Source organism: Chroicocephalus ridibundus, chromosome 7 (genome assembly GCF_963924245.1).
Source record: "Chroicocephalus ridibundus chromosome 7, bChrRid1.1, whole genome shotgun sequence".
Classification (NCBI taxonomy): domain Eukaryota; kingdom Metazoa; phylum Chordata; class Aves; order Charadriiformes; family Laridae; genus Chroicocephalus; species Chroicocephalus ridibundus.
The window spans coordinates 34,267,139-34,276,729 of NC_086290.1; positions in this window are offsets into that span (position 1 = coordinate 34,267,139).

Consider the following 9,591-nt stretch of genomic DNA (forward strand, 5'->3'; position numbering starts at 1 on the left):
GCTCGCACCCCGCCCTCACACCTCGGTAGCCGCCGGCTCCCGGCCGCGGGGCCCTCAGCTGCCCCGCCGCCCTCCGGCCCTTCACGCCGCGGCCAGCGGCAGCAGGGGTGCTGTCCCCGGGCAGCGGGGTGGCGGGGCTCGACCCCCGGCCGGGCCCTGAGGAGAGAGGCGAGGCGGGGGGCGGCCTGAGGCCGGGGCACGCAGCCGGGCCTGCTCCCGTCGCAGGGCGGCTGTAAGGCGGTTGCCCGTGAAGGGTTTCGATAGGGCTGCCTGAATTGTGTGTTGGTTGCTCTTTGTGCTTAGGTAGTGCTCACAGCAAAGTGTGTTTTACAGCAAAACACAGAAGTATTTAGCGTTTGGAGGGGTTTAGAGGGCTCAAACCCATGTAGGGAGGATGCTCGGGGGGAGGATGCTCGGGAGGAGCATACTAACCTGTAGGATAATAGTTATTTTTATACATGAGCAATTTACTACATGTCAAGTGACATGTTCACTTTGGGCTGTAAGTAGGCATAGTGTTGTATACTTAATGGGCATGTGGTCATTTCATGCAGATCAGCAGTCTTACTGAATTATGCTGTCTCCACTGTGCATCTGAGGCGTCAGATTTTTGAAAACGTACCACTTAGGTCTGCTGAGTTTCATTTTTATACAGAGAGGGAAACTGACTTTGTAGCCTCCCAGTTAGACCACACAGCTGCAAAACTGGAAATGTGTTGTTTAGAGCAGGCATCAGATAACAGTGCTGCAGCCATTAAGCATTAGATATTCTGGGGACTCAGGCAAAGGTATTTAAGATATCTATACTAGAGATTTAGAATCTTGTTTTCATTTTTGGCAGCTTATCTGACTTCTGAGGGGCATCTGTGTACAGCTTAACTCTTCCCGTGCATTCAACAGGGAACATGAACACCTAATTCCCAGCTGAGCATTTTGCACAGGCTACAGAACACCAAGGATCAAGCGTCACTCAGCGTGCAGTGTGACAACATCTAAATACCTTTCGAAGACTATCACTTGGGCTCAGCTTTGCCTGAAGCTTCTAATATGTTGAGGTACTATATGTTTGGGTTGAGCTGGTTTGTAGGCCATGTTGAGATCCTATTATTAAACATATCTCTCGAAATGAAAAGTAGATTTTTTTAAAAATTCCAAATCTATCTGTAGATGGCAGCAAAGAGGAACTATACTCATTGGAACATCTAAACATGGTGACTATGCATTTTATCATTTGTGAAACTGCAGCTGGTGGCTATCCATTAATGCTGAAAATTTTGCATTCTGTTGATGAATATAATTGTTTTGATTTAAGGATCTTCTGGCTTGACTGTTTTATTTTGGAGGAAGAGTTGCAGCTTTTCTGAGCAAAGAGAGTGATGCTGCACACAGGCCAACACTGCCTTCAATCAGTAATGTGTATGTAACAAAAAGATGCTCAGCTGATGTGAAACTGTTATTGCTCCACTTGAGAATCTGCTCCAAGAAGCCTTTGCCTGGGGGATGTTGCCAGGAGGCTTGTGAAGAAACGTGGGATGTGAGGGAATATAAAGATCACTAGGGTAAAAAGGAGATTAAAAATGATAAATTAAGTAACTCTTAAGCTTCTCCCCCAATGGAGAGATATATAAATAACATTGAATCCTAAAAGTAACATTGATTTTATTGCATAGTTTCTTGGTAACTACTGGTGTTGTACTTAGGCTGCTCTTTAATCAGAGGATATCGATACAATGGCAATGTAGGGATGCCTAGTGTATGCAGTAGAATAGCATGTACAGGAAGTGAGAACATAAAAGAGCAACTGATATGTAGGTCAACTTGAAACTATATTTCAGAAATCCTTTCATGAGCTGAGGTAGGATAACAATATTTGACAGAAAGATAATTAATTCTGAAGACACTGTATAAATTTTGAAACAAACAGATCAAACGCTATTCTTAGTTTAGTTTGCACTAAAAGAACTGATTGATCTGCGCTTTTTTATTCACATTCTTTATTTTACATTCAGAAGTTGGTGTATAGTTTAATGAGTAACTTCATATAAAAAATGTAGCAGTAAAACATACACATCAAACTGTCTGTAGCGTGTTTTCCATGGGAAACTTTTAAGAAGACCACCGATCAAAGAACTGACTGTTGGAAGCAGAAGTTAAACAATTTGGTGTCCTTTTCTGCTTCAAATATCCTGCTCGACAGTTTCACAGGAGTATTCAAAATAACCTAAAGATGATATTTTCTTTTATTTTTAATATATAAGGCAGTAGGACCACCTACTTTTTTCTTCAAATCAGTATAATTTCCTTCATAGTTTGCCACCTACATATATGCCTGGTGGAATCATTGTTGCTGCACAAATTTCCAAGCTAAAATGGGATAGAAAAATGTTTTGGTTTATGTTTAAGAGCACAGGTGGACTTTTGTTTCTTAGCAAAACACCTGTGCTTTGTGTGACGCGTACAGCAGCTCACATATCTCTGTAAAACCTTCATGTAAAAAATATATATAAAAAAGTGATAATTCATATAATTTTTTAATTATTTCAGCAGTTTTATAGCTTCAGTTTATTTTTGTATATTGTCTTGAATCATCTTTTCAGTCTGATTTCAAGTTTTTGAGGGAATGGGGTTTTCCCAGGGAAGTTTTTCCATCTTCCATTAGAGCTCAGTGCTTAAAGGTGCTGTTAAATTTTCCTTTTCTGTAATGACATTTCTTTTAGTTATAGCCTTTTCACTATTCTGATAATTTATTTTCATTTCTTCTTAGATTTCCCATGTATTTGTAGATAATTATGTGCTACAACTGTCATTAGTTAATAAAAGTTTTATTCCAGCGTATGTAAAATACTTTCCTTCTTCATGGTTTTGTTGATCTTTCTTGAATTCCTTCTACTGTTTTGTGGTAGGACTGAAGTCTTTGTTCAAGGTGGAGTCTGAGCTGCCAGCACTTCTGTAGTGCTTGTCTTTAGAATTCTTTTCATCTCACTCAATTACTTGCTTATGCAGAATGCTTTGGTATGAAGGTAAATCAGAGAGGAAATACTAGTACAAAGATCCCTATTTTGGATTCCTTGGCTTGTATGAGAGAACGCTGGAGCAGTAGGTGAAACTTGCAAATTTGAATTGAGAGGTGGGATGAATCAAATCTGCAAAATTGGATCAGTTTGTCCAGGTTAGCATTCTGCAAAGGAAGGTTCTTTGTAGGAGTAAGAGCCTCAACTCTATTCTATCACTGCTGCAAGTCTGCTTTCCTTGAGCGTTGCTTCGATAAGTTTGTCCCCTTCTTCATTGCATCAGATATAATCTGTGGAAATTGATAACTGAAAGCTTCCTCTTCAGAACCCTTCATGATTTTTCTTCATCCTCTTTGGTATGTTTTATCGTTAATGAGATACTAACTGAGTTTGCTTGACCCATGATGCCAGACTCCAACATGCATTAATTTAATTCTCATACAAGCCCATATGTGGTGTTTTGGGTTTTTTTATTCTCATAACTTCAACACTTAGAGGGGTATTAACATAAATATGCTGAAAGCACTATTCTTTGATCCATCCTTAAAACTCTCCTACACTGTTACATCTGCAAAACTTGGTGAGAATTCAGGTTATCAGTATATTTCTACCACTGTGGTGGTTTACTGGCAGTAACTGTACTTTGTGTTGCCCAGTCTGTTTGCATCCATCTGGTCTTTGGAGCAACCTGTCAGACCTTTAGGAAAGCTGGAGACCAGCTTTTGAAGAGAGTGTCATGAAAAGATCATCCCCAGCTTAGTGTTATTAGCTGCTATAGAGTCTTACAGTAAGTATATTACTAGATGTATTACATAATAATATAGCATTATAAGTATTCTATATAACATATTTTTTGTTCCATATGCCGCCGATATTGATAATCCTTATTTTGTATACCAGATAAAGAACAATGTTCTGTTTTTATCTCTATGCGTACCTGCCTCTGATCTGCCATCCTTTTCCCCTCTTCCCTTTTTCTATAGTGAGCTAACACAGTATTTCTTCAGTTTGACAGCTTTGTCTCAGGCAAGGAGGAATAATAGTCAACAATGCAGCTAGACAATAGCAGAATCCTTAGATATCCAACTCGAGTGTTAAATCAGTGCTGCTGACAGAAATTAGTCTTTTTTTTTTGCGAGTATGGTATAAGAATGTTTATTCAAACCAGTGAACATAATGTTTCATTGAAGATGCTATTGTATTAAAATATTAATCAGCAGAAGGCCACTTTTGTTTTTCAGTTTCCTACTTATCTTGTCATTTTTATGGCAGTGTAAAATTAATATACAATGCTAATACTCTGATTTAGTTCATATGGTGTAGACCAGAGCAAAAGGGAGTATGGACTAGGCTTTCAGGTGCCTAAATGTTTAGGCACTGTCTAGTGCCAATTTAGATATTGCAGGCCACTGAAGATATTCTCACAGGGCTAACAGATGTCATGCAAAATGTAAGGGGGTCCCAAGCCAAGGGAAGCCAGCTGGGATACTTGACATTGTCTAAAGTGGCACTAGACACCTCTCTGTAGGCAACCAAATTCTATTTGCGATGTCCGTCCAAGAGATAATTTGCATGCATCATGAGGAAGATAAATGTTAGGTGATTACCAGTGTTTCATTCCTCTTCCTTGAATTATTTTCTTTGTTTCAAGATCAGTTTTATGAAAAAAGAATTCAGATTGGTATGATTAATTTAAATTTCTTCTGTTTGTTTTCTTGTCTGAGGTAGTCTGTCATACCATCAGTATCTTTAGAATGACTGAGGGTGATGTCACGCTGAGAATTATGAGTTCAAGGACATAAAGATGAGGACGTAATAAACTAAAACCAACAGATTTTTTTATGAAGACTAATGTCTTTAATAAGAAACATGCAAGATGGTTCTGTCTGTATATATGTGTGTGTATATACGTATATGCAGAAAATATGTTAATAAATTTGTATCTAAGTTGTTATTTAACTAAGCCTTCCCACTTTTTGATAGAACACACTGAGTTATTAGGTACTTTCCTTTTCCATCCTGTTGCTTTCTCCTAGAATACTGTTTTTTTAACGTGTGCTGTTGAGCCCAGACTGAAAGCTCTAAACAAAAAAAGTCTTGAACTTCGGATGTTCAAGACATAAATACAGATGTGACTGATGCTCACATGTAGTTTATCTTTACAGTAAACCCCAATACCTGTAGTTCAGAACACTGCCAGAAACACTTGAAATATAAATACAAGTTCTGCAGCTGTATTCTGTCTTTACTTTGTAGGCACATAAGAAGTCTCTTGTTAAAATGTTGCAAAAATAAGACTCATGTTTCTTCTGCTTTGGTTTTCCTTTCATTGTCTTAAAATTTCAGTAATTAAAAAATGAACATGCTGTATACATCATGTACAATGTTCTGGCTATGAAGGTTCATATTGTCTAAAAAAGAGAGGATGCAAAACTATTTCTCAGTCTTTTCTGCACAGCTTTGTGGACAGTGTAAGTAACATTCTTCTCAAACTTCATCTTAATGAATATTCCAATAAATAATATTTCTGTTGTGTAAATGCATATATGAGAAGTGTGGAACACTTGTAAAAGAATTGGTATTTTATCTGTATTCTATTAATTCACTTGAAGAAAGATCTGATAACATGACAATTTAAGTGGTATATTGATTCTGAATCAGAACACTCACTTTTGGAAATCAGGAAACAGGCTATAGAACACTAGACCAAGGGACAATCAATATCTGGAAAATGTGTCAATTTGCTGTCCAACTCCTCTCTGAGAAGTCTGCAAAATATAAGATGGCATCTGCTCCTTTAGGAGTATGTAAAAGTTCTATTGGGACAAGAAATAATGACGGCACTTTGATATCATTCCTGTTTCACTCTGAGATACGTGAGCAGAATCGGCTTCTATCTTCATTAGTTCATATCAGCTTATCCAACCAACTCCATATCCTCAGAGGTTTAGCATTAAAAAACTAGTATGGCATTTCTTTTTTACCTTTCAGAGGCAAATACCCTCTTTTCAGGCACTGAACTAAAAGAATACAGAATTGAAGTGTAATCAAAGTGTAATTGTACATGACAACTTAATGCATAAATTTCAACAGATTTAAAGGTAAGACAAGTCTAAATGACATCTAAAATAGTCAAACATGATAGTTCTACAATGACAGAAATGTTTGTCGTTATTTCAGTTGTCACCTTTTGCACCTCTTTCACCGAAATCAAATGAAATCATACCAGAACATTTGGTACACTTAGATTATAGAACAATGACCTACAGTCCTGCTGAGAAGCAATATTTCATGTAAGCAGCATACAGTGAACTCTGTTAGGTGTTTGAATCCATTTTAAACACATTGTCAGTAGTACTCCTACTAGCAGTAACATTCCTTATTTACATCTGTCTAATTGAACAAAGTGTGAAACAATTGCATAAATTTTGTGAAAATGAAAGAAAAAATCTGTTCTTTGTAGAGTTCTGTCTTTTCTTGTGCTTTAAGAGCTGGCAGTGAAAATGTTGATTTTTAATCTAAGAAAAACATAAGAATGCAAAAAAAATTGTAATAGCTTTTATTGGTTTCCATATTATGACATTCTGTACATTCTGGCTACCTGGCTGAAAATGCCCAATCCCAGTATGCACTATCACAAGTTTCAGTTGTTAAATCAATAGCCATGCTCTTAGTAATGTCTTTTTCCTATTTTTAAATTAAAAAATTGAAAGCTGTAAATCCTATTTAAGTGCTTTTTATAAAATAGAATTAAATTCTGAGTAAGGGTTTGCCTCTTACCTTAATGCCCGTGGCACATAAAGCTTAATGTATCTGCTGGCCTGTTTTTGAAGTGCAAGAGTCTCTAAGGGTAAGACACTGACATGAGAGAAGAGGTAAATGACTGTTGTGTTTTCAATTTGTTCCTGGGAGAATGCCTTCTTCAGAACAAGTAAACAAGAAAGCAGGAGAACCTCACCAGATAGCAAGATAACTAGCCTTAGTTTTAAACCAGAGATGCACAGAAAACAAAGGCACCACACAGATTACGTTACATTTTAATTAACATTTTATGTTTGAGTTCAGGAATTGTTTATGCAGTCCTTACGAGGAACATTTTCTTTTGGATGTAATCAAAAGTCAGCATATATTTTTGGGAGGGACTTTGCCTTCTTGTATGCTAAACCTGCATTGTACAATCTTTGAAGTGCTGTGCTATTTTTGTGTGAGACTGCTGCATAGCTTTGGTGAGCGTGGCCCAAATCCTAGGAGTTGCAGACTGACACGTGCTGTAAATCAGATGCTTGCACGAAAGGACGATACAGCTTGCCTTTTTTCACTTCAAATTCTTGTGTCCACTTTGTACAGAATTCATTCATCAGTGGGAGGGAAAGCGTCATTTATCTGCTTGAAGTTTAGGGTGGTCCTGTGGGGACTCAGCCACAGGACTGGGAGATTTGAGCTGGATTATGTCAGCAGCAGCAAAAAAGGAGAGGAGCGTAACATACACTGTTAGCATCCATTTTACGCTGGGATCCTTGTGGGTCTGATGGAGTACTCAGTAGTGCAGTGCAAAATACCAGTTCCACACCGGAGAATCTGGTCTGTTATCTCTTAAAACAACTTGCATCAGTAACAGATATTAATGCAGCTAACATGTTTAGTTATCTCAAGTAGCAGGGTTTAATTTATATTCAAAACTTAATATGTTCAGCAAAATATGTCACTCTGCTTATTGTTTTGAACGTCCTGAAGCAGATTAATCTATCTAAGCAATATTCTAATATTAATTGTTTTATTTTTCTCTACGGGCTGTCATTTTTGTTGATGTGCTTGTGAAAAGGTGATAGTCTGATTAAAAGGCTTAACTGCATTTACAAACAATGCAGGGTTTTCTGTACTTCCAATGGTGCAGTATTTAATTATGTTAAAATGCAATTGCCCTAAATACTGCTTTATAAACTACTATTTCTACCTTCAGACCTTGTTTCCTTAAATGCTGACAGATTTTACGTTCTTAACTCTCTGTGTCAAACTGCAGACAACGTCCTGGTTCCTGGCCAAAAAAAGTATTGATGAATAAATACTATTTATTTAAAGAGACCATTAAAATTCTTCTGCTCACATTGACCTTTTACAGCCTGCTCACACCATATGGAATTTGATGTTTTCCTCATGATTTTTTCTTAAAAACACAGTATGCTAGCACTGGAGACTTTGTAAATGACTTTTCCTGCCACTTACAAAGATTCGTGGGATTAGGGAAAGAACACACAATTGCATTCAACAGGGCAGTTGTTGAACAACACCATTAAAAAAAATAAATCACAGAGTTGGAATATCTTTCAGTAACTGATAGGCTGCGGGATGCAATGAGCACAGGTTCCTGATAGGCTGCCGGATGCAATGAGCACAGGTTCTTACCTGTTTGGTCAAAATTACTGAATTATAGAAAATATAGGCTGAATGAAATGTTGCTTTTAACTGAAGTCTCTAGCACTAGCTGAATTTAGTAGGACAGACTTTTTGTCCATTATATTTTATAATCAGAATTCATAACTGTATACCAAAAGGGTATAGTATGCTGTAATCTCACTGTGCGTTTTCAGGGTAATCACTATTCTTTATAGAATTTGTAGCCAAAGACAGCGGTCTGATCATTTGCTCTGATGTCCTGTGTAAAATACCTTGGAAATGGTTCAGTCATAATTCATTCTGCCTTAGGGTAGAAGGATGGACTAGACCTACATGAGTAAATCCATGGTCCACAGGCCCTGATGGTATCCTAAAGAAGCCTAAACATGATGGCCTCATCATGTGTCAAGAATTGCAGTTACAACAAGCAAAATAAAACCTCATACAAATACATTTTTGTGTGAGTTGGCATCTATGTGCCAGAGCAGAAGTCAGGTTTTTGTTGAGCCCCGCTGTTAAGGTAATAAAGTTTACATTAATCTGTCAAATCAAGAAATAGCATCTTCCCTGATCAGAGTTTAATGGAGCACATTGGGAAAGGTCATGGAAGTAGAATAGCCATCATTTGCAATGCACCAGTGTTATTTTGTAAACTACATGAACACCCATATACTTTTTGTATAGCACTGCTGGTAAATTTGCAGTTGAAGTTGGTTTTAAGTAGTATTCTTCATTCCTACGTTACACTTGCTACGTTACAAGTTACTATTCCAGGAGGTTTCAGTGAACTGGTGACATGGAGAAACAGGACTACAGAAATGTTTTATGGTTTTATTATAGTAGAAGAAGCTATATTCCAAGATTTATGAAAATATGAATTGCAATGATGAGGTGACACTTAGGAAAAGGAAAAACAACTAAACAAAAACCTTCAGACAAAACCAATTGAACCCTTCAATTACGTTTTTTTCCCAGTATAAAAAAATCAACAGGGAAAGTTTAATCCGTTTGTAGCAACAGCGACAGTGAAATCTGTTGCTACATTGAAATGGCGATTGCAAAGGAATTAAGCCTCATGGATTAAAATATTCTAAATTATGTTTTCAGTTTTTTTCAGTGGACTGAATAGATACACTCAAGTACATTTATAATAAACAAGCAAAAAACCCCAACCCCCTACCATCTG